Source organism: Indicator indicator, chromosome 16 (assembly GCF_027791375.1).
Source record: "Indicator indicator isolate 239-I01 chromosome 16, UM_Iind_1.1, whole genome shotgun sequence".
Classification (NCBI taxonomy): domain Eukaryota; kingdom Metazoa; phylum Chordata; class Aves; order Piciformes; family Indicatoridae; genus Indicator; species Indicator indicator.
In genome coordinates, this window is record NC_072025.1 from 19,615,903 (window position 1) to 19,642,811 (window position 26,909).

Sequence of the window (26,909 nt, forward strand, 5' to 3'; positions counted from 1 at the left end):
CAGTGGCATCTGGCTGTCTCATCTCTCCCTTCTTTGATCTCCCAGTCCAGCCCATTTGGTGTTTAGACACATTTATACCAGTAATAGATCTGTCCCATGAACTCAGAATGAATATCACTCAACCTCCTATGAATTCTCTCTCATGCTAACTTCCATCAGCTGCAAAGTCTCTCTTGACCAACAAGTCCAACGGTACAGAAAAGCAAATAATAGCTTAAGCAGCACAGAAACAGCCTGCTGTAGAGAAGAACAAGAGTTAAAATGTATCTCATGGACAACAGCAAACCAACACAGCATAAATCCCCTCCTGCAGTGTTTCTTTTTGAGCTTTTAACACTGCTCAAGAATTTCACATTTCAATCTGGTGTAGAGAAGACCATCTCTGCACCACCTCAGGAATTAAGAAGCCCTTAAAAAAAAAAAAAAAAAAAAAGTTGAGACCTATCACAAATCAAAAACAAGATAATAAAAGTCTATCAATCACCCTCTCCAAATACGCTGCCTTTGTTTTAGTTTGTTCCAAATGCAAAGCTCCTTTAGAATTGCCTGCTCTGCTCTAAGCTGTTGTCCAAGTAGCTTAAGTAGCTTAAGACATTAACTGTGTCAAGAGACTTTTTGTGGATAAAGAGAGAGAGAATATGTGAGGAGCTGTAGATTCCCTTCCTGCCTCTTATGGGCCTGTCTGTCAGTAAAGCACCAAGGAAGAGTTCCATATGGAAAGAAGGTGCCCCATGTGTTGTCATACACTGTTGGCAGACACCATGCAAAACTCATTTTCTACTGCTGCAACAGCTGGGAGAAGAATGCCAAACCCCACCACTATGAGCAAACTATTTATCACTGACATCAAAAAGCTGCTGGAATGGGAAGAATCAGGCCCAGCACTGCCAAAAGTGGATGATTGGCCTGGCAATGAGAAGATGAGAGGATGCCTCAGGGCTGTCCTAACTTATGCTACTGGCACTACTCTTTGGGTAGTGTCTTGAATTGGCAAAAAGACACCAGAGCTTGGCCCCACTGTCCCCAGACAGCCCTTCAGTCTATCACAAAGAACAATCAATAGGGATGCTGAAAGGGAAGAGTTGCCTCTTGCCATGCTAGAGTGACCCTCTGATTTACAGTTTAAATTATCTCTTTGCAAGAAAAAGAGAACAAGCAGGAATTAACCTAATTTAAAGATCTCTGCTGTTGGCCTACAAATGGAATAGGATGAGTCAGTAGTCAGTGACTGATTTGCTGTCACCATTTATCCCTGTTTACTCTAATAAATCCTCATGCTATTGCCTTACTCCAGAGGACAAATAATTACCAGGTCTTACTCATCTAACAGGGTCAGTAAGATACATGCACAAAGCCAACTCAGCCTCACAGTGACAGCTTTGGGTTTTCATGGTATTCCTTCACAGCTACTTCTGCTTGTCCCATGGGGTCCTCCAGGGATGATTTGTCGTGGTCCATAGCAAGTTGCCTAGCAGTTTCTAGCATAATTCAGTGACAGGTTACATCACTGTTTCAACTGGAGAGCCTCAGGAGGTCTCCTCTTACTTGCTTTTTCCTGAGCCAACTTCCACTCACATCTACCATCTCAGCAGGGATGCTATTTGAAGCAATGACAATGCCTTGGAACAGATTCCAAGGTAAATTAGTTTGCATCCATCACAAATTCTGCTATAAATTATACTTGAATCCCACCAAAAACCTCCAGGAATATAAAACTTGAAGACACAAACTCTCCCTTAAGAAGCAAAAGGAATGTTGCTGCAGCAGCACTTTGGGAGATACCACTACAAGAGGAATCAATTCAGCCAAATCATATTTCTTACGGGTTAGTAAATTCTCCTGAAGCAGAGGAAGTGTCAAGAATAAAGCTTAAGACAAATGGGTGGACACAGTTTTTATTTCCATATGTATAAAATAACTCAGGAGACCTAAAGGAAAAAGTGGCTTCCCTGGGTAGCCTGATTCAGTCAGCTGAGGTGAAGTTCATTCCAAAACAAGTGTCCCATCACTGCAAAGGGACATCTGAGTCAACTCTAGTCTCAACATATTATTTACATCCACTTCTCAGGATTTCAGCAAATGCAAAGTGACTAAGGCTGATTGAATGGACACAGTCCCTTAATCACATTCAGAGAAGGGAGTTGCTTGAATTTTATTTATTTCCTTACTGATTTATGATTATTATTTAGCTGTCTGCTTGCAGCTGCAAATATGCCTTCACTGCTCCATTAACCTGATCTCTTCTCTATGCTTCAAACTCAGCCCAGAATGTCCACACAGGAAATGTCTCTGCAACATTTGCAGAGGTGTGCTTTGCATTTCTGTGAGGTACCACTTTAATGAATCCCTATCCAGGTTTCCTGCACAGTAAATATATATCCCCTGTGAGAGTGTGTGTGTGTGTGCATATGCACAACAGGTCCTAGCAAGAGTTACAACAGTGAGGAAGCATCATGTATCTTCCAGCACCTGAAGGGATCCTCCAGGAAGGCTGCAGAGGAACTTTTCATGAGGGTGTCTAGAGACAGGACAAGGGGGAGTGGTTTGAAGCTGAGGAAGAGTAGGTTTAGACTGGATCTTAGGATGAAGTTGTTGAGTACAAGGGTGGTGAGACTCTGGAATAGGCTAATCATAGAGGTTGTGGATGCCTCCTGCCTGGGGGTGTTGAAGGCCAGGTTAGATGAGGCTGAGTCTAGTTGAGAGGTGTCCCTGCCCATGGTGGGGAGGTTGGAGTAGAGGATCTCTGAGGTCCCTTCCAACCTAAGCCATTCTGTGATTATATTTCAAAGCTGCAGTGGTGGCATGGTAGAAACTGTGAAAAATATCACTCAAAATTGGAAAAGGAGGGAAAAAAAAAAAAAAAAAAAAGAGAGAACTCCTGTCTCAAGTGGGTTGATCCATCAACGACCTTCATATAACAAGATGCACCACAGCTATCTCAAAGATCATCCTAAGTAAATAAGATGATCTTCCTCTCAAATGTATCCACTAGAAAGACTGTGGCAGAATATTAAAGTTCTGGATAGAATTATCCAGAAATTATCTAGGAAGTCTTCTTTTCCCTACTGGACATCTATCTTTTTTACCTCCACGTATGACAGTGTATAAAAGTAACTCCCTTCACAAAGCCCTACTGGAAGCAACAGGAGCATTACATTACAATCAGCTCCACACAGGCAAATGTTTTATTCATATCACACAACTGCAAAAAAAAAAAAAAAAAAAAGGAAAAAAAATAGGCAACACAGAGTAGTTAATTTTCCCTAAATAAAACCCCACAATGTGGCTTTTAAATAATTTTGAGTTCTTTTCCTACCCTGCTGAGGTACATTTTACCTGTTTGGGATGAGTGGCATGAAATGCAGATGCTGAGAGTGAAACCCCAGAGCTGTTTACACTAAGTCATGGAATCCAGAGGCCCTTCCTGCAGATTAATGGATTACTGCTAACATGATTTTTTTTTTTTTTAAACAAGTGATCAAACCCAATCCCACTTCACTTAGCCAAATTAATTTCAAGGAGGGGAAGCAGAGAAATTTGCCATTTTCAAGGCTGATAGTTGCTCTTCTCTCCTAATCCTTCCCCAGCACCACCCCACCTGTTTTGCACAATATGTCATTAGTGCTGTAATCACTGAATTACTAGCCAGATAATTTACAAGCATTGCTTCTTATTTCTTGGTGATGAAGGGAAATTGCCATAGAAATGAAAGCTATGGTTTGGAAGATATAAACCCAGGAATTTTTTTAATTGGGATTTGAGCTTGCTCCAGACCTGAAGAGAGTTTAAGCTACACTAAAGATTTCTGAATGCTAATAATGAGACCATTTAACACTCTCTGTTATTTAATATAAAACAGTTCTACATAAGTAATGGGAGGAAATGCTGCAATAGTGGAGGCCAGCGGGGAGCAAAGCTACTTAAGGAATGTGATATAGCCCATTTGCTTGAACAGGAAAGGAAGAATCGTTTCACAAAAGCAGGAGAACTGCCAGGAAGGAGTTTGTTCAGATGATAGCACATAGCACACAAATAGGTTCCACAGTGACACACCTGTGTCCACAGGTCATTGCTGAGGCATACTGGCAGAGTATAGAATCATAAAATGATTTAGGACGGAAGGGACCTCCTAAGGTCATCTTGTCCAACCCCCATGCAGTGCTAAAAGACGTCCTCCACTAGATCAGGTTGCTGAGAGCCTTGCCTGACCTTGAACATCTCCAGAGATGGGGCCTCAACTACCTCCCTGGGCAACCTGTTCCAGCACCCTCATGACACAGAACTTGTTCCTAACATCCAGTCTAAATTTGCTCTTCTCTAGTTTGAAACCATTGCTCCTCATCCTATCACTGCAGGCCTTTGCAAGCAGTCCCTCTGCAGCCTTCTTGTGCCCTGCTTCAGGTACTGGCCGGCTGCTATTAGGTCTCCCTGGAGGCTTCTCTCCTCCAGGACGAACAACCCCAGCTCCCTCTGCCTGTCCTTGCAGCAAGGGTCCTCCAGCCTCCTGATCATTTCCACAGCCCTGTTGCAGACCCACTCCATCAGGTCTGTGTCCTTCCTGTGCTGAGGGCTCCAGAACTGGACACAGCATTCCAGGTGAGGTCTCAGCAGAACAGAGAGGCAGAGTCCCCTCTGTCAACCTAGAGATCATCTACTCCAACCTCCCTGCTATGGGCAGGGAAGCCTCTCAACTAGACTTGGTTGCTTAAAGCCTCATTAAACTTGGCTTTGAACACCTACAGGGAGGAAGCATTCACAACCTCTCTGAGCAACCTACACCAGTTATGGATAAAATATTGAGAAATGATTCTGTGTGAAGATTTCTTCCTAGGGATTAGCATTTTACATCCCATGCGATACCAAAAAAAAAACCAGAGGGAGGACAGAAAGACAAACAAGACATTTAGCAAAGGAGAACATGGTACACTGAAGACAGCTGACATTAAGAACACACCTTTTCAACCAGAATTACATCTCTTAAACTTCATGATGCCTTAGATAGTTCCTTGGATCTTGGAGACCAAATCTGTATAATAATCTGAAGACCTGAGAGCAGCTACAGAAACTTTAAGACTTTTCTACATGGTATGTGGAAAGTCACCTCTCTAGATTGCAGTATTTTGTGACGTCCTCCTTTTAAACCCCTCTGACAAAAACCACCTGTTTCCAAACAGTCTCTTCACTAACAGGAAAGAAAGCTCTGGGAATGGTTGCCACCAGGAATGACAGAGGGTGCTTTGGAGCTTCTGTGGTCCTTGGTCCATGCCATGCTAAATAGGAACTTTAAATAAACCCAGCAGATTATCAAAAAAAAAAAAAAAAAAGTGGGAAGGTGGCAGAGAAAAGGCAGAAGAAGAATTGCATGGGGAGAGAAAGACATTCACAGAGAAAGAAAGGGCAAAAGTTAGAGATAAAGAGAGGCAGATTCTGAACTGGAGAAAAAAAAAGGATTTAAATCCTTGTGGGGGTACAGCAAGGAAGAAAAAAAACACACTGTATGATGGGATAGCAAGGGAAAACAACCAAAATATTTACATTCTATTCACATAACTCTAAAGGTATAAAGCATAACAAAAAAAGCCCATCTTGGCCCTCAGGAGGGTTTCTCAATGCTGTTTTGTTTACACAGAGAGACTCAGGACTTTGCTTAGAGCACCTTCCATTATCTCGACTGCTGAGAATTACAAATGAGGAATCAAGTCATCCACTGGAAGAGATGCTAATATCAGTCTCCCATGGCTATGAAGCTTCTGCTGTGTGGTGGTTCTGGCTGAAAGTTCATGCTGCAAATCCAGGGAGCACTGGGAGAACAGTTGATTGTGATCCTAACAAAAAACACCAGGCAAAGACTTGCTTGAGTCAAACCCCGAGGAAGAGGAGGAAACCAGCACTCTCTCATCATTTTACAACTGTTCTTTTCCTTCCCTGTCTGCCTGAAGTGACACAGACACTGCAAAGAATTTCATTTCCAGTACACTCCTTGTTACCAAGAATCCTAACACAATTTATGGGCTACAATTATAAAGCAGACAGTGAAACATACAGGAACTGAACACAAGAGCTGCTCTCAAACCCGGGGCTAACAGTATAACATTAGCAGTCCCAAAGAGCAATTACAGCCTGCAGGACCTTTAAACCAGGAAAAAAAAAAAAAAAAAAACAAAACAACAACACATGAAAATCAAAGACAAAGGCAGACAAAGGTAGTGCCTTGGTATCCAGTCTGAGATGCCAGCCCATTATTTGTGGCTGTAAATTATTGACAACCTGCTCTACCAGGTTATAAGACACTAGTATTGCTCACCTGTTTCTGAGTTGCAGTTAGCCCATTCAAACATGATGAAGTGACATCTCTACAGCATGTTGGAAAGTGGGCAAGCAGAGTGGTTAGCAAATCAAAATGGTGCTCCAAGGGAGGGAACAGCACAGCCAGCTGAACATGAGCCAGCAGTGTGCCCAGTTGGCCAAGAAGGTCAAGGGCAGCCTGATCTGGATCAAAACCAGTGTGGCCAGCAAGAGCAGGAAACTGATGGTGCCTCTGTACTCAGCCTTCAACTTACAACACCTGGTGAAGCCACATCTTGAGCACTGGATTCAATCTGGACACCACAGGATAAGAAAGACATTGAGGAGAGTGCCCAGAGAAGAGCAAGGAGGGGTTTGGAGAACATCATACGAGGAGCACCTGAGGGAGCTGGGGTTGTTTAATCTGGAGAAGAGAAGGCTGAGGGGAGATCTCATTGCTCTCTACAGCTACCTGAAAGGAAGTTGGAGTGAGGCTGGTGTTGGTCTCTTCTCCCAAGTAACCAGTAACAGAGGAAATGGGTTTGAGTTGTGCCAGGGGAGGGTTAGATTGGACATTAGGAAAAACTTCTTTAGTGAGAGTGGTGAGGGGTTGGAACAGGCTGCCCAGGGAGGTGGTGGAGTCCCTATCCCTGGATGTGTTCAAAAAGCTGTAGATGTGGTGTTTCAAGACATGGTTTAGGGGTCATGGTAGTTGGGTCATGGATGGACTAGATCTTAAAGGTCTTTTCCAGCCTTAATGACTCTGTGATTCTATTTGACCCATCAGCAAGGGCCATTGCCCTGTTTAACAAGGTTTCTCTGGTTATAGATAATGACAACAATGATGGCTGGTAGCTTGGACTGCAGCTTTAAAGACTAAAGCAGGAGGTGCCACATGGCAGTCCTCAAATTTTTGACTCTAAGGAGAATTTTTGAGTCTAAGGAGAATTCAACAGCCAGAAAAGTCTCAACAGATGTTATAATTGGAGCAAATGTTAAGCTTCCTAACATCTGAAAAGATATCTTCCTGTTAAAGTTGCTTTGGATGGTGTTGAATTTTATTTTTTAAGGCTGTTTTGTCTTAAGCATACACACTGAAAACAATGGTAGCATGCCAGCAACATTCATTGGTGTGAGGAAGCTGAAGGTCCCTTGAAGAGATTCACAGAGGATGGAGAGAAGTTTTCCCTCACTGACTGGTTCTCAGGACTTCCTGTATTAAATATGAAACTGGAATTCAGAATTTCTCCCTGCTCTGCTTCATCTTTTCTCCCAGCTTGACTTTTCCTTTTCAGCCTTACCCTTAAGATTTCTTACCCCTGGCTCTTCCATTCCAAGCACTTCTTTCCTCTGTACTCAGCCAGGTCTCCCTCACTGTGACTTCAGCTGCAGGCGTTAGCAAAATTGGCTGCTTTGATTAGAAATGTGTGAGTGGAAGGCAGATAATAGCCTGGTTCTCTACACCTGATCTCCCAGTGAGGGGTCATTGATAGGGGTCAACAGCTGAAATAAGTGTCTCATCACATGAAGAGTTTGTGAAGGAAAAGCTGGACTGTCAAATAAAGTGGAGCACAGCGGTGCTGGGAGTTGGAGGGGGCTGAGTTATCTATAGATATAGCTTGGCTTGTATTTAGCAAGTTTTATTCTGGATAGGAGCTCCCAGCTCAAAACCCATGGAACGTGAGGTTCTCCACTGAACTACAGAACAGATGCACCTGAGGGACTTGCAATTCTATCCTCCCAGAAATGTGTTTGTTAGAGGGGCTGCAGAAGTTGTAGCCATTCTTCAACCAGGTCTCTGCTCATCTTTCCTCTCACATGTAATAAATCTGCAGTAATAATCTGGAAGCAAGGAGATTTTCTTAAGCCAGCTCCCTCATGGGCTCTGATTAAATTATCTTCAGACTAATCCATTTGTTGACTGACACTTGTAACATGAAGACCATCCCAGATCATTTGACACTGGCCACTGGTGAATCATCACTTGAAATACTACTGTTATGAATGAAATGTCAAGTAGTGACATTTGATATTCTGCACCAATTACTGCTCTGCATGTGGGCACACAAACACCACTTAAGCAGACTCAGAATCAGGCTTTTAGGAGTTCAGGGATCAAAAGAAGCAGACTACTTGTCTTGTCTGGGTTTATAGACTACATTGTTATTGAGGGTCCATTAATCAAGTAGGGGGAAAAAAGCCATTAGACTGATGAAAAAAAGAGATGGACTAAAAAAGGTTGCAATGGAGAGGTGCCTATGTTATGCCACACATTCCAGCATGAATCATGGCTTCTTCACTTGAATGGTCAACAGTAATGAAAGGTGCCTCACAGAGGGTGTTCCTGTATCAAGTGTGTTGTGAGTCAAAGGTCTATTCTTTCCTTCAACAGTATTTTCTGATTTTTACATTTATAAGCACAGCTGTACCACTCTGCTGCTCTGTTTGCCTCTTTCCCATGCCTCTTGTGGATTGGAGAGTATAGATCATGACTTTCACTGCAGTTCAGAATCAAACTACCAACCAGAGGTGAAAGGAAGGGAGAGGGAAGTTCTGGGTTTGTATCAGGAGACAGAACCACATTTTCAGTCCAAAACTTGATGCTAAACAGCTTTTCTTTAAGGAAAGCTTAGCTGCCCAGCACTAAGAACTTGGATTTTTGAAACCTTATGACTGAACAGCCTTTGAGGCAACTGTTGAAGCTAATGTTCATTCTTGATAAAGTCATAAAAGAGAGGTGCCTCAGATGTTTAAGCAAAACCTGACTTTAGAATTCTGAACTCGGAGGTTATGAATTCCCATGAGAACATGCACTTTCCAGCTGCCTTATTTTCTCTGTTGAATACACCACTGACCCTACTTATAGCATCTCCCAGCTCTTTGTGTAGCTACTTCTCTTTTCAGTTGGAATGTGTTCAGAGGAAGCCACCATGATGGATAACAGAAGTCCTTTGACATACTCTGTCATTTATCACGTAACAGCCTCAATCCTGCTAAGAGGGCCTTCTCCATATGTCACTGTCAGCTCCTGTGCCACCCCAATGCATCAAAAAGAAAAGTTTGAATATGGAGCACTGTAATTCCTAAGTCACAGCTCATTGCAGCTTTCCAGACATGAAGAACCATTCTGTCGATCTGCCAGCTTGTTTGTTTAATTTTCACCATCTCACACGTGAGAAATTAAGTCTTCAGCATAGAAGAAAACCAAAAAAAAAGTCAGAGGTCTAGCAGAGAGAAGGAAGATCAAAATCTCTAATTCCATCAGGAATCCAAAGTGGCATTTTGAAGTGAAAAAAGAAAAGGCAACCTATGAGCACCAGGTATCAGAGAATTAAGAGTCTCATCTCCTTCCCAGGCTGGGAAAGAGGTTCTCTAATGGGCTGATGTGAAACTAACAAGCTTAAAGCAATGCAGATAAGCTCCTGAACTTGGCTGCCTAATGCAGACATATCTCTTCAGCCCTCTCAAGGTTACAAAATGGAACTAGGACTTCAAGGCAAGCCTCTTGAGATTATCCAGCAGGCCCTGGTTTGAGCTACCTAAAGTAATCAGAAATCACTCCCTAATGCAAAATTTCAGCAAGTCAGTTCCCAGGTGACACCTGAAAACTCAAACAAGAGGAGGCTGGAGCCACTGCCTGGACACCAGCTCTGCTCTGCTTACACTACCATAAATCCACAAGTCTCTGTGTTGTCTCCCAGGTGTTAGCACAGATGGCAATCAAACCACGATCCATCCAGGCTCTTTTGCCATTAGCCTGCAGGAATGCAGCCTGACCACAGTGCTGCCTCTGATTAATTTATTACTTCAGTGTGTTTAGGCTGAATACAGACAGAAGCAGGCAGCAGTACTCATGCCTCTTTCTCTGTGTCCTGAATTACCTTCCCTCTTCCAGTGTGAAATAGCCAAGGCTATGGCTCTCCATCTGCTTTTCCAGTCTCCAAAGCATTCATGCAACCACTTGCTCCTACAAACATCCTGCCCTGCAGAGAGCCCTGTATCTGCAGAGCAACCCCAGCACCACCTGAGCATCCATGGCTCTCCAGAGAAGCACAGAACAGGATGGTTTTGGTCAGTGTCCTTGAAGAGGCCATGGCTGAGCACAGCTCCCGCATCTAACCAGACAAACTGTCATACCAGCCACTTTGTGTGCCTAGGAATTACCATGTAGAAGGTCAAAGCTGTGGCCCTACTTTTCATGTTCTTTGGGCAATTTACAAAGCTTTCCACCATCAGTCCTGGCCCACACTTGTATGAACCTTCTCATAGACACATTTTGCACTTGCTAGCATCTCCCAGGTTAGAGAAACTTCAGCATTATTTTCAATCACTTTCAGACTTCCCCAGCGTGAAGCATGTTAAATTCCAAGAACTAAGATCCCAAGTTTGGATCATGAGTAATTTTAAAACGCATGGTTTGACACTTCATCAGGTGATTGCCAAGCAGTCTTGTGTTATTTGGACTGGATAGGCTTTAAGAGTCCCTTCTCATCCACAACCACACTGTAATTCTATAAGGGATTCTTGTCCCCTAAAATGGAGATTCTTTTGCTTTCTCATTAGAAATCTGACATGCTGTAGTGATTTCTCCAAAGTGAGCTCCAAAGTGGTTGCTCCAAAATCCAAAGATTGCAATAACTTGACCAGCTTCTATTATTTCAGTCACATTTCCTCCTGGCATTTTTGATTGCAAGTTTTTCTGCCTTCTTCACATGCCCTTTGTCATTCAGCAGGTCTGGTGAGGAGCAGCTGAGGGAACTGGGGTTGGTCAGCCTTGAGAAAAGGAGGCTGAGAGGAGACCTTCTGGATCCCTAAAACTTCCTAAAAGGAAGTTGAAGCCAGGTGAAGGTTGGTTGCTTCTCTAAAGGAAGAAGTGACAGAACAAGAGGAAACAGCCTCAAGCCAAGAGAGGTTTAGGTTGGGCATCAGAAACAATTTCTTCACAGAAAGGGTTGTCAAGCCCTAGATCCGGCTGCCCAGGGAGGTGGTAGAGTCACCATCCCTGGAGGTATTGAAAAGAGGAACAGATGTGGTGCTGAGGAACGTGGTTTAGTGACAGTAGCTTAGCAGCAGTAGTGGGATTGTGAGCTCCAGGGGAGTGGTTAGACTTGATGATCCCAAAGGTATCTTCCAACCTCAATAGTTCCATGATTTTATGATTTCCACTCCATAAAAAATATAATTTGCTTTCAAAAGAATCACAGGCAAATGAGACATTGAAAATGAACCAACCAACAGTTATTACACTAACTCTTAACAAGATTATTAATATGAAGGAATATAAAAATTAATTTCTTCCTTAGCAAAGGTTTACTGACACACTTCATACTTTTCCAGTGTCACATGACTACTGTCCTTTCCTAATGTCTGCTTTCTTAAAGGAGACTCACAGCAGGTATATTAAACACAGTCTTCACAGGTGTGATGTCCATCAGCTCTCATAAGCCAGCCAACTTAAAGCTTTCTGCTTTGGGTACAACTTTTGCTGTAATAAAGAGCTTTGAGCAGCAGTTTACCAGCAGCCCAAGTAGCCTTTTATCCCAAGTCAGATCAGACCTCTTCATCCTCTCTGTTAAGTATTTGCAGTAGATGCTCTGTAGAGATATATTAAAGATGCAGCAGAGTAAGAGCCTCCAAGAAGCCTATGGGCCAAGACACTCTGCAGCCTTTCAAAGGCCTTCACTCCCCTACAAGCAGTTTTCTCCCTGAAGCTGCCAGGATGGAGCTCTGAATCAACACCACCACTTCTGCTTTCCTTTGCATTTCAGTCTGGCATGAAGACAGACTTGTTTATGTGTATAAGGGGGAAATAAGGAGCAAAAGAACAATAATTCAGCTAGGGGCAAAGCCTTGGTCATTATTTGGACCACTAGGCAACAGGGTTGAATTACAGCTTGCCATGACAGTACCCTAAATAACTGTTAGCTAGAAATACTAGCTTACATTACAGAAACAATTATAAGAGTTAACCATGTGGAAAAGGAAAACATGCTGCTGAAGAAATGCAGTTCAACCACCAAAGTTCACATTCCTCAGATTAGAATGGGGGGGGGGGGGTGGAAGGGGAAGAAAAGAGATAAATCAATCCAAGTTTATGCCCAAGTAAGGCAGCATGTTTTCAGAACAGCACAGAACAAAACATATGCATATTTATGTTGCTGATTTGCACAAATCCATTCCTCTAGGATGAGTGTAATAATCCAAAATGAGAGCACAAATGGCCAGTTAAATGTCTAAACCCCAACTTGTGTAATTGTCCATGCAAATGCAGATGTCTTTTTTGAGTACAACTACCTCCTTTCACTGACAATCTGGATCAAATCTGGCTTCTATTACCATGATTGTATCTGCATTTACACACACAGAATGCTGGACCATTTGGACCACAGAGTTTTTGGCAAACCTCAAAGCAAGCTCCTCCTTTAGGCTCACATCTAGTTTAGACAAGAATTAGCAATGACAGAATCAGAGATTCATGGAATAGTTTGGGCTGGAAGGGACCCCCCAAAGATAATCCAGTGCCAATCCACCTGCCATAAGGCAGGGACACCCTCACCAGACCAGGAGGCCACATCAACCCAGCCCTGAACATCTCCAGGGAAGGGGCACCCACAACCTTCCTGGGCAACCTTCTTCAGTGTCCCACCACCCTCATTGCAAAGAACCTTCCTACTATACCCAGTCCAAATCCCAACCCATCCCAAGCCTCAAACCACTCCCACTTGTCCTACATCTCCTATGCATTGGAACTGTTGGAATTTCCAGTCAGGGTGCTGACCTTGTTCTTCCACAGCAAAAGCTCCAACCAAGCACTCCACAGCTGGAAAATGCAACAGAAGAAGAAAAGGGAAGTCTGAAAACTCCATCTGCCAGGGCACCACCCTCAAGCATTGCCAACCTGCTCCATGATCACCTAACATGTCCAACTTAGAGCTAGCCTGTGGAGAACTGGTGCCTGGTAGATGCATGCTCTTAAGGGACCAGCAATCCCAACTGAGGCTGTGAGAGGCAAACAATGGTTTGAGAGCTGCTACATCTGCTTCACAAAGATGAATAACATGCTTTGGGGAAAAAACACAAAAGAGAAGGGGGTTGATTGCTTGGTTGATTTCTCTTCAAGTCACTCTGTGGTTTACAACATCTGCTGCAATCCTAAATTACTACAACTTTTCATACATCAGCTTAGGTCAGAAGGGACCTCAGAGATCATCCACTCCAACCTCCCCACCACAGGCAGGGACACCTCGCAGCTAGACTCAGCTGCTCAAGGCCTCATCCAACCTGGGCTTCAGCACCTCCAGGGAGGAGCATCCACAACTTCCCTGAGCAGCCTATTCCAGAGTCTCATCACCCTCCTACTGAAGAACTTCTTCCTCAGCTCCAGTCTAACCCTGCCCTTCCTCAGCTTCAAACCATTCCCTCCTTGTTCTGTCTCTAGACACCCTCAGGAAAAGTCCCTCTGCAGCCTTCCTGAACTTTTGTCCAGTGGCTTAAAACCAGCACCTCCCAGTATGCAGAGGCAACAGGTTCAGAGATTATGGAAATCCTGCTTTGTACTAGCTCAAAGATGGTACAGTAAGCAATGCCTGAGAGCAAAGTAAATGGTTTATCATGGCACTTTGAGACCTGCTGGGAGAAATCACATAAACTGCTGTCCTCACTGCACACAACAAGAACTGACAGCAGTTAAAGAAGGGAGAGGTCTGAACAATAGCAATGTTCATTATAACTAACAGCCCTGAGTAGGGCTTTTGTTTTGATAAGAAACTCTGTAATGGAAAGATACACTTGACTTGGATTATTTCTGCTGTTTACAGCGACTGAGGCTTTCTCTTCATATTCTCCTTTTTATTTACATTCCCAGCTGTATTAGTGTCATGAATCTGAAAGCTCAAAGCCATTGAAATGGCCACTATTTGATTTTGAGCAGACTGTGTGCTGCATGGGATTATAGATCATTCAAACCTGTCTGAAGAGAGAGAGAGAGAAGTTGCACAGTTCAAGGGTGCCCTCACCTGCACGTCAGGGAAAGAGACAGAAATCACTGTGACTTAAAGCACTTAGCTCTTCTCCTGAAAACTAGCATCTGCACAAGACCAGACAACTTACTCCTCAAGTGTGAAGTTACTCCAGGGGAATATGAAGTTATTCCAGAGCAATGGAGAGGGACCGTTGGCAAAGGCCTGGAGTGATAGGATTAGGGGCGATAGTTTAAAATGAGAGATCATGTTTAGATTGCATGTCAGGAACAAGTTCTGCACCATGGGGGTGGTGGAACACTGCAACAAGTTTCCCAGGGAGGTGGTTGAGGCCTCATCCCTAGCGATATTCAAGGTCAGGCTCAACAAGGCTCTAAGCAATTGAGTGGAGGATATTTCTGCTGAGCACAGGGGTTTTGGACTAGATGACCTTTGGAGGTCCTTTCCTACCCAAACCAGTCTATGAAACTCTTTATGTAATGTGCATGTTCTGGAGGCAGGGAACAGCTATTCTCCCACTGCCTTCAGTCTTGGGATTTCCACATTCAGCCTTTACATGTGTCCATAGTGAGACACTAGAGAGATACATCAAGTTTCTGCTATTCCATACAGATTGTCCAACCCACAAAGGGTCAGCTGCCTTTCCAGCCTAAGCCCAACGATGTTCTTTTCTTCCCCTAAAAATAGCCAAGTAAAACATAGCATAGTCTCAATCTCCCTCAGCTCCTTCTCCCTTGCTTTTTCAGACATTGTGGTACTGGCTCTGCTATCACAGGCACATGCCAGATCTGCTTTGCCTAACACTGTATCCAAGCACAGAATTCATTGCTGGCTCAAACAGCTCTATAGATTTCTATGCTACAGACGAAGATCTACTAGAGGCTTGGATCAGAGACCACCAATTTTTTTTTAACATCACTGGAGCAAGGATTTAAAACCATGACAGTGCTCTGCAGAAGTGACTGATTAGTGCAATAAACTACATTGCTACATAAGCCTCTTCCTCTGCTTCTTCTCATTTCTAAGTGGTATTAAAATAGTTTATGAGTGTTCAGCTGCTCTGCACTTTACTTCCTCTTATGTGCCATAAATGTTGGGGGAAGACAGAAAAAAAAATTATCATTTTTTGAATCTTTGACTTTTGTTTTTATGTTAATGATCTTCTGTTACCTAACAGACAATGAATAGAGAAAACAGTCCTCAAGAAATAAGTTTCCATTGGCATCACCACTGGTGCTGCTAGTAGAAGACACCATGAAGCAGGGCTAGAACTGGGAAACAGTTTGGCTTTAGGGTGTCCCTGGAAGAACTGGTCCTTCCCTCCCCCTAAAAAGGTGAGGGTGACAGAGCACTGGAACAACAGAGAGGTTGTGGAGTCTCCTTCTCTGGAGGCTTTCCAAACTCACCTGGATGCATTCCTGTGTGACTTGCCCTGGGTGATCCTACTTTGACAGGAGTGTTGGAATTGATTTCTGGAGATCCCTTCCAAGCCCTAACATTCTGTGATATTGCTTGGTCACTTTAAAACAACAGCAATAACAAACACCCAAACAATAACAAACAAACAAAAAATTCCAACAGCAGCAAAACCACCAAAACAAAAAGCAACCTAGAGGAAAAAAAAAAAATTAAAAGAAAACCTTAAAAACCACCCTACCATCTAAAGCAGCCTTCTATGACGATATTGATCTGTCTGGACTATGAGTACATATTCATCAATAAATTCTTCCCCCACCCCCCATTTCCATTCTGTAATACATTCACAGTGGAATGTAGTAGCTCTTCTCCAACTATTAAAAATATTAGTCCTGAAGTCCTTGTCATTTGGGACAGACAGGTGAAAGCAAACCAAAAGGTAAATTGGGATTGAGACTACATTGTCCACTGCCACTTCTGTATCCTGCTTCCCTACACATGGAAATGTCCTAAGGGATACAATGGAACATGGAAGCATTTTATAGGAGGACCAATCCACTTGTGAAATGCAACAAGCCAGTTCTAAAAGGCCAAGGAAAAACTGCTGAGCTCTGCACAATTCTGTCCACTGGATGATTTCTGTAGATTTTACAGCATGAATCATCACCATCCCCATGCAATAAAACATCCTCACAGTTCCATGAGAATCCCCAGGGGTTCTGCTATCACTGACCTAGGGTGTGTTCAAATACTAACTGTAGAATTTTGCAGTAAGCAGACAGCCAAGGTGCACCATTACTACACCCCATCCCCTCAGTTTCACTCTTTGCTTCCCCTCCCACCTCCTAGGCTATACAACTGCAAAAGCTCTTCAGTTTTTCTACCCCTTGAAGACTCAGAACTGCTTTGCAGCACTAAAACTGTGATGCACCTTTTTTTCCTGACTCCTGACAGTGCTGCCTCTTAGGATGCAGAAGAGGTTTTGATTTCTCACCCTTTGTCATTCTCATATTGACTCAATTTACTGGTTTTCGTTTTCTTGATGCTTCTGCAGGATATTTAGGTGGGTTTCAAAATTAGGGATGGCAATTGGCTGAAATCACTGGAGCAAAATTTGCCCATGTAATTACCCCAACTGCATGTGCAATCATATGAGAATAGGTGAACAATTCAACTTCAGCTGGTCCTCTGTAGGCACATTTTTGCACAAGCAATTTTGAAGACACAAGCTTGCAAATGAAGCTTATTTTTGTGGCTAAGTCTCTTCATCCCATTTCTATAAACACCATTTTCAATTGCCAGCCCATTTCTCCAACCCAAGGCCACAATATATCTCCTTTCCTATCACAGTACTTCATCAGCTTTTATATATATATAGGAATACTGCCTGCAGTTGTGGTGTCCCCAGCATAAGGACACAGAGCTGTTGGAGTGAGGCCAGAGGAGGCCACAAAGATGATCCAAGGGCTGGAGCACCTCTGCTATGAGGAGAGGCTGAGGGAGCTGTGGGTGTTCAGTCTGGAGAAGAGAAGACTCCAGGGACACCTTGGAGCTGCCTTCCAATATCTGAAGGGATCCTACAGGAAGGCTGCAGAGGGACTTTTGGTGAGGGTGTCTAGAGACAGGACAAGGGGGAATGGTTTGAAGCTGAGGGAGAGCAGGGTTAGACTGGAGTTTAGGAAGAAGTTCTTCAGTATGAGGCTGGTGAGACTTTGGAATTAGGCTGCCAGGGAGGCTGTGGATGCCTCCTCCCTGGGGGTGGTGGTCAAGACCAGGCTGGATGAGGCCTTGAGCAGCTGAGTCTTGTTGAGAGATGTTCCTGCCCATGGTGAAGAGGTTGGAGCAAATGATCTCTGAGATCCCTTCCAACCTAAGTCATTCTAGGATTGTTACACTTGAAAACGGCTTCCAAAGAGAGAGGAGGGAAAAGTGAGAGAGAAATACAAAAATAAATAGATATGTTAAAGCCCAACATTAGCCAAAACAGAGAGCTGATCTAACATATTTTATCCTTGCATAACTAAGCTGCAGAGGTTTTTATTTATAGGCTTTCAAAAAGAATTTTTGTGCATATTTCACCAAAACTGATGTGTTTTAATACTTAAAAGGGACTGAATGGTCATATAAAACATGAAATGTCACTTGGAACTCCAGGGATGTCCAGTTTTCAGGGCAAAAGAAATACTGCCTGATTTATTACACAGTGTAATATAGGAAGGTATATTACAAGAGACAATAACCTTCATTCCCAGGCAATTTCAGCTTTCTAGGTAGAGTGGATATTGCAGTAAAGTATTGGACATTCTTCATGGCATCTATAAAAGTGAAGTTTTTACAATTTCATTTTGTAGACTTCTCTCTTCCAGTCCTATGAATAACAGCTCCATCTCTGAATCTGTAGCTTCCAATAGTCATTAACTAGGCTAGCAGTCTTGATCTTGGCATGGGCCACCAAAACAGCCTCTTTACTCATGACGTTAGCTCATCTCCAAAATAGTCAACTTTGATGCCAGTATTGGATGCCTACCACAACCAAGTGAGAAGTAAAATCCAAGTTCAATAGTAATTGATAATATTTCTCAGTGGAGGTTTATCTCTGTGGCCAGCTGGATCACAGTTTGCAGATACCTCCTGCAAATTCCAAGAAGGAAGAAACTCCTGATTGTTAATGCAGTTCTTTGATTCCTGCGTTGATGTTACTGAGGTAACATCACAAACCTTCATCAGGTGGTTGTGGAAGCCATTGCAGCAGGATGCTTTCCCTATCCCAGGACATAACACTTAAGAGCAGTGACTACACAACCCACCCTCCTCCTGTGGCCAGCACTAAGGTGGATGAGGCTGAATGAGAGCCAGCAGCCCAGAATGCTTTTGATTCTCCCCAAGGCATAGGCTCTGCCACTAATGCACCAGCTCCTAACAAGGGACCAGCTGCTCCTTGCCTGTCTCTACACAGAGCCTAGCACAGGCATAATTGTTATGGGAATAATACAGCATGAAGGGGATTCAAATAAGCATAATAACAAACAAAAAGGATAATGATACACAATCAAGCTAACAAGAATAATAGCATAATTCAATCATCTCATTAACTTTACTAAAAGCTAGCTTTGTACACCAGTCTCCTGGCTCCTGAAACTTTTCAGAGGAGTACACACATCTGATTATGAGCACCCCTCATCAGGCAGGAGAGCAGACACCACTGCAGAACAAAACCATTCCTTTCCCAGCCTATGGAACACCATGTCCATATCCAATATTCATGCTCACTTGAAAATGTAGTACGTATCTGGAATGAAATAATTTTCAAGGCTAAATGCTGAAGTGCTCAGTAGACCAAAAGAGTGATACCTCTGAGGGCACATGGAGTGGTTTTTGCAGTGCCATTCCCAGGTGACCTTGCATCACCAGCACAAACTGGGCCTGAAAGAGCTGAGGGAGAGGCACTCAGCTCATGGGGTACCTTTACTGTTTAAGAGTCTTACCAAAGCAGCACAGGCTTTTGCAGCTGGAAGACTGATGAAACAGGGGACAATGCATTAGCTCTTCCCAGTTCCTAATATGCCCATTAACTAATTAGTTTTCATGGTCATTTAGAAGACAGATGGCACAGTAATCTCCACTCTACTGCAGAGCACCAACAATATGGTAGTTCCATCAGAAACCTGCAAAGAGGAGAATGTGGCCCCAGACTTTAGTGTTTAACAAAGCCTAAACCATGCCCATACCAGGCTTTCTACTGCTGGCTCTATTTTGTTCTCTACCAAGGCACACAGACAGCAGTGTGGTTCTCTGGGCAATTTGTCAGAAGCTAGCAGTTGTGTTGGTTTGTTATTAAGCTGGACACTGAGACAAGTAGTTATAATGCAATAGATTGAGTGTGCTCTCCAGTCCCAAATCCTGGAAGCACATGGGATATGCTGGAAGATAAAAGGAATCACAGCAAAGCACCAAAATTTCAGATAATCACCTGCTGGGAAACAAAAGCACCAAGCAATAAAGCCAACCACTGGCACGAGGCTGATGCTGGAGTTCCATAGACAACGATATCACACAAGCTCCTGTTTTAGAGCCTCAGCCACACAATAAATTAGGTGAGGGTGTTAGAACAACAGCTGGCTGCTAATTAGTCACAGCCCCCCTCAGCAGGGTAGCAACAAAGTGGCAGAGAACATCTCAAGTAAATTAAATTTATAAAAAAATTCCTGCTGCAATCACTCCCCCGACAGACCTTTCCTTCATCTCCCCTCTCGGCTTTTTATTTATTGTAATTACTTTAGTAATAAGATTTGTTTCCTTGTTATTATATATATTACCATGCAGGGCAACAACAACAACAACAAAATAATGGCTGGGAAGAGTTATGGAGCTTATTTATCTCCTTGGCTGTTATTGGGCCACTGGGTGGAGAGAGAGATGAGGAGGTGGGGGCCTGGGAAAAGCAGTAAATAGAAGAGAACGAATATTCCTCAGGAGCAGAGATGTACAGGGGCATATTTACCAAGGAGGAAACACTGACAATGAGTGAATAAAGCCAATAACTCAGGGGGCCCAGCAGCTCTGGCTGATAAAGGAAGGAATAAACAATGCTGCATTGGAAGCTCTGTCAGAAGGGAGAGTCCTGGGGTGCAGCTGCCTGCAGATGGATGTTTATCACAGAGGGAGAACCAAGGATGCACTGTCACGTCAGCACACAGGGCCTTGGTTGGAATTGGGGCACCTTCCACAGCATTCAGGTACTCAGAGAAGAGCTCAGTGCAGGGCCAGACCCCACTTGTGGCTACAGCAGGGAACAGCTTTGAGTTGAGAGGTGAGGAGGATGACAGCTCATATTTTAGAGAATCATAGAATTGTTTTGGTCGGAAAAGCCCTTTAAGATCATTGAGTCCAACCACTCTCTAACTCTACCAATGCTGGTGCTAAACCATGATCCTCAGCACCACATCTGCTTTTAAACACCTGCAAGGATGGAAGTTCAACGAAACTGGGGAGCCTGGTCCACTCTTTGAGAACCATTTCAGAGAAGAAATTTCTTCTAATGCCCAACCTAAACCTCCCCTGGAACAATTTCAGACTGTTTCTTCTTGTCCTATCTCTTGTTACTAGAGAGAAGAGACTGACCCCCACCTGCCTCCAACCTCTTTTCAGGGAGTTGTAGAGAGCAATGAGGTCTCCCTTCAGTCTCCTTTTCTCCAGGCTGAACAAGCCCTGTCCCCTCAGCTGTCCTCACCAGCCCCTGTCTCCTGTCCTCTGCCTGAACGGAGGTTGGAGTTAGGTGCAGGTCAGCGTTGTGCTAAGTAACAAGTGACAGGAAAAGACAAAGTGCCCTCATGTTGTGTCAGGGGAAGTTCAGCTTGGATATTAGGAAAGACTTCTTCACTGACAGAGCTGTCAAGCACTAGAACAGGCTGCCCAGGGAAGTGGTAGGAGTCACTATCTCTAGAGGTCTATAAAAGATGAGTGCATGTGGTGCTGAGGGACATGGCTTGGTGGTGACCTGGCAGAGCTGAGTTAACAGACTCAATGATCTTAAAAGATCTCTTCCAACAGAAACAACTCTATGATTAATTTGAAAAAAAATAAACTCAGCTTCCAGACTTCCCACATCTCTGCTCTATCCTTAGGGAAACACAGGTCACAGGGCAGCTGGTCTGAAACACACATCACAGGGGAGCTGGTCTGAAACACACATCACCGGGGAGCTGGTCTGGAGAGAGCCTTTGGAGTGTTTTTGCAGAGTGCACAGCAGCAACTTAGTTATGCAAGCTAGAATCTGAGAATCAAACTTCTCTTCAAGCCTCTGACCACAAAGAAAGAGAGGGAAAAAGGGGGAGGCCAAGACAAGAAGGATGCCTGCAGTTGTGCAGATTTGTGTGACATCACCTCAATATTTAATCCTTGAGGATGCAGTTCTGGGTAACAAACTGACTCCTTAGATTGGCTATTATTTTGGGTTTTTTTTTTTTTTTTGGTCCTGTCCCTGATCAGTTCTGCCTCTTATTTTCTGAAGAGCACAATGTCTCAATGAAAGAGAGTAAGCATTAATATCAAGAAGGGAGAACACCCCACATGTATAAAAATAGTGTATCTGGGGTAAAGAGACAAATGTGCTCTTGCTCCTCCTTCGTAAAACAAAGGACCAGATTCCCAGGAATAAGTGGGAGCACACTCAGTTTTGCCTTTGTATATGTTGAGAGCATGTAGAGGGCACCTGGTCTAGAAGGGATGTCAGTAGGCATTCCTCTCTCTCCATTTCAGGAACTGTCAAAGTAAAGCTTTTCACTACTGGACTGAGAAGGTAGTGAAGAAAGAACCATAAATAAAACAGGATTAAATAAATAGACTAAATTAAGTGGGAGTGAGTATCAATGGAGAGGCAAGAAACCCATCACCTCACCTGCCTTCCTTTTGAGCTTACTCAGCCCATGTTGTGGGAGGGCAGGAGCAGGAGGGAGCAGAGAAAGAATAGTCCATGGCTACAATCCAAAATGCAAATCAGGATTTCCTCTTCATAACTGCTACTATGGTTACTCCATGGCTTTGAAGAGCTCATGCAGCTTCCATAAAATTCATCTTCCTTTACCAAAAAGAGACTCACCAGCTCCCATCTCATGGAATGTCTGGGGTTGAAAGGGACCTCCAGAGATGGAGTCTGACTCCCCTGCCAAAGCAGGATCATCTGCGGCAGGCCACAATGGATCATATCCAGGTAGGTTTTCAAAGTCTCCAGAAGAGGCTTTCAATCTCTTACAGAAGAATTGAACCAATCAAATACCTCAAGTTTTTTCAATGAAAAGCTTCTCTGATTCAGTAGGAGGGAGAGGAGAGTGAAAGAAAAGTAAAGTGGAAGCAAAGGAAAAGAAAGAAGGTGGCAATGTAGGAGCAAAACATGAACTTTGTGAGCTGTGGTATTGGCCATGTAGGGAGTCTGTCAGTGGGAAAAGAATTTCTGAACACACATTACAAAGACATCCCAGGAGCAGTCTGCACATAAAGTATTTTTTTAAAACAAAATCACTTCCCCAGGAACTTCCACTTCTTGCTTGATCAATGGTCTTGCAAAGCCAATCATTTTTAATTTAATACTTCTGGGAACTGGGGAGGGGGAAACCCTCATCAAACAGGCAGAGTTGGCAAACATCAAGTGTAAGCATTTGGCATCATTTATTACTGCTGTTTATGGTGGTATAAATTAGGTTGTTCTGATAGAATTAATAACCCTACAAGTTAGGGTAATAAATAGCAATATTTATCCAGAACTGCGGCATCTGGAGCAGTCCAGCCAAGACCAAAAAGTGCTGCCTACCATGTGGTGACTGTGAGCAGATGTGCGGGAGTGCCAGGTGTGTGTGTGTGGATGGTTTACAGGTCTGAGCAGATGCTGGGGAACAGCTGTGTGAGCAGGCTGCTGACAGGAGGGTACACAGCAGGTCAGTACACCAGAAGACAGTCTATGAGCACATCACAAGTTCACATGCAGCTGCACAGGCACGTGTGAGCACACACAGCAGTGCTCCAGCTGCTGAGTTTGTGTGGAACAGTGCAGACAGCAAAGTGCCCTGCTGCTTCATAAAAGCCTTTTGTTGTGCTGCTGTACTTAGGACTTTTACAAGTTCCACAGAATCTGATTGGAAGAGACTTCAAAGCTCATCCAGTCCAATCCTCAACCCAGCACTGCAGCATCAACACTAAACCCATGTCCCTAAGCACCAGGTCCACAGCTGCTTAAACACCCCCAGGGATGGTAACTCCAGCACTGCCCTGGGTAGATCATTCCAATGTTTGAGAATCCTTTCAGAGAAGTGTTTCCTAACAGTCAGTCTGAACCTCCCCTGGCACAGCTTGAAACCATTTCTTCAACCATCAACCTAAGACCAGCACAACCATAAAATCACATCCCAAAGTGCCATGTCCACACATTTCCCAAACACCTCCAGGGACAGTGACTCCACCACCTCCCTGGGCAGCCTGTTCCAGTGCCTGACCACTCTTGCAGCAAAGAAATGTTTTCTGATATCCAATGTGAACCTCCCTGGCACAATTTCAGGCTGTTTCCTCTTATTCTATCACCTAATACTAGAAAGAGACGACCAACCCCCACCTGGCTGCAACCTCCTTTCAGGGAGTTGTAGAGAGCAATGAGGCCTCTCCTTCTAAGTCATTCTTATTTTACTGTGATTTAGGGGCTAGAAGTATAGGTGCAGGTAGTGAGCCATAAGACCAAGCAACAGTTACTACTTTGGATTCTCACAGAACAAATTGTGCAGAATAAAGTCAGGCTGCAAGGGCACTTCCTAATAATTTTATGGCTGTCACTTCAAACTGACTTACATCACAAGTCTTGGAGATTAATACTATTTTTTGCCCTTTGTAATTGATATAGAAAAACAATGAAATTAAAATATACAAATAACCATATCAGGTTAGACCACAGAGTCTGACACCCTGTCACCAGTAGTGGTTAAAAGCCAGCATCTAGAGAAAGCGTAAGATGAACTTCATGAAAAGCAGTGTCTATGATTTCATTTAAAATATATAGCAATTATCAGACCAGCTGAATGTTAAACCCTACAGCTGAAGGCTGCTCAGGATGGAGCACAACACTCAGCCACAGACAGCAAGACAAACACACACTAAGTGCCTCTGGACTGCAGGAAGTCCAACTGGCTGCAATACAAATACCACAGCAGGGATCTAGATTTTCACGTGCTGACAACCCTGCTCACACGTGCACACTGGCATCACCATTGCCTTTGCTTTGCATCAGTGACAGGGCTGCAAGTCCCTCCATTGCTGCCTGACAGACAGGAACAGATCCTCAAGCAGTGTCAGAAGTGTAAGGGAGGGTGGAGAGCTGCTTCCCAGCTCAGCCCCACGGAGCTGGAGCACAATCGCATTATTGCGATCCTGTGTCAGAGGAACGCTCTCTGCATGCAACTTGCAGATCACATTAACCAAAGCAAACACCAAGGCCCTGATCATCTTTGTTGCTGTGTGCAGGCACCAAAAGCGTGATGGTTTGGTGCCCTGCTGGGATGAGCATCTTCTGCTGAGCTGTGCCTGAGGCAGGGAGGTGGCAGGGGAAGGGACACAGCTGGGTTGCTGGAGGAAAAGCTTCGTAACCACACACTGGCATTCGTCTCTGACAGGCAGGGAAGTGTTATACACACACCAGCACAGGGCTGGGGAGCAGGGAGAGGAAGGAGAGGCAAAGAACTGCCAACAACAACAAAAAGAATCCACTCCTTTCTTAAATAAAGATAGATACTGAGATACCAAGACAAAAGCAGAGGTGCTGAAAGAGAAGGAATCTTCGTTTCACAGTGAGAGATAAGATAGATGGTTACCACATGTAGGTGTTCTTGGTGTCATGAAGACAGAGCCAAGATACTTGCTGGCTTGGTTAGTGGACTTGATGCATTCAGTATGTCCAGCCCTCACAGGGGGAAGGTGTGAGAGCACAGCAACTTGTAGAGAATGAGAAAAAGCACAGTTGGGATGTTGGCAGAGGAAACACCAGACACTAGCAGTCTGCTCGGGGATGCCTGGTGGGACTTCCACAAAAGGGATTGTGAATCCTAGGCTAAACAAACTGCTTCATGAAATGAGTTGTGAAATACATTCTACATATGTAAGAAATACTTAGCAAGTATCTTCTTACAAGTACTGTGGTCAATGTTGGGCTACAGAACAGTTCCCTCAGCAAACAGATTACCTCCCAGCATTAACTTGAAAGTCAACAGAGTTTACTACAGCATTTAAACCTGGACAAGGTGGAACATGAAGTAGCCAAATAAATCTGCATGTGCACTTAGAGACATTAAGGGCCTGAAGGATATTTTCCTTCTCCAATGTGCATGGTTGCCTTCAGACAACCTTAGCTAAAGCTAAGGCCCAGAACAAAAGCATTTCTTGCAGTGTAAAAGGATCCAAGTCTACTAAAAAAGCATATGGGAAGAAATGAAGAATGTAAGGGAGCTTTATGGGATAAATATATTTAGATTTAAGCACAAAGAAATGGTTCTCTCCCTGCTCCAAGCCTCATGATCCATAACAGAACCACGGCCAAGTCCCTGCTCCCCTGCTCCCATCCCATTTGCCAGGCACACTAAACTTTAACTCTCACTGGATTTAAGTGCAGTTTAAGCTCATTGGTGCCAGGGAAGACGAAACACCTTCCCGTGTGACATGAGCTCAAGCAGTACACTTCATCCAGGTGCCACCAAGAGCAATGTCCTCCCTCCTGAGGGCTCCTTCTCCGCTACATTCACTCTTGACAGCTGGAGAAAAAAGGTCAGACATTCCCTCCAGTCCTCCATCTGCTGGAAACTTTAATTAAGTGCAGTGAAAGGGAAAAAAAAAAAAAAAAAAAACACACACAACAAGAAAGAGAGTGGGGAAAGCCACAACCTTTCCTTCTCAGTTCTGCTGTATGGAAGGATCAGGGAAGAATTAGTGCCAGCAGAGGATTCATATACTCTGGGGAAGAATCCAGCTGACCTGAATGGTCCTGCCAGACTGCTGATATGCCTTTGTCCTGGGGAGTGTAGCAGCACAAGAGCTATGACTGTTCCTAGGTCCAGACTAGAGACTGGAAGAGAAGCCCAAGCTGCTCTCTGCTGAACACCTCACCCCAAACTGGAATGAATTAGTTCAGAACCCAGCTCAGCTCACTTGTTGCTCAGGATTGCTCCTCTGCTTCTGCAACATTCAATCTGTACAACCTAACACAAAAGCAGGTGAAAGAATCTAGCTTAAGAAAAACTGTTATTCCACTCTCTGCTGTGTGTTTCAGAGTTAATCTAATCCCATCTTCCAGCTTCAAGATTTGTTGTGTGTTACATTGCAACAAGCCAGGGGATGCAGGTGTTGCCCAAACCTGCAAGCCCTAGAACAGAAACCTTGGCAGCTACCTGTGGGATATGACCATAATGCCTTGCATCAGAGACAGGACTGCCAGTTAGTAACCTACAGTCACTCCACAAACACACAACAAAGTGAGCAAACTCCACCATCTCCAGAGACATTTTCCAGCACAGTACAAGCCTGCCTTATCATAGTGAACTCCTCAAGCCTTCAGAAAGAACTCCTCTTTCACTGGCTGCATAGTAATATTTATTTCATGTTAACATACTAGGAACAGAGTTGTATTTTCTCCACTCATGTACAATGAGAAGGCAGGCAAGTTATTGTGGGTGGGCAGGGATGGTGTAAAGGCAAAGAATGCAA

General features: G+C 43.9%; 1 protein-coding gene across 1 annotated transcript in view; it reads right to left on the reverse strand.

Moving 5' to 3' along the window:
- AGBL1 (AGBL carboxypeptidase 1) overlaps positions 1-26,909 on the reverse strand; it is a 302,915-nt gene that overhangs the window by 173,637 nt on the left and 102,369 nt on the right. The gene's annotated exons all lie outside the window — the stretch shown is intronic.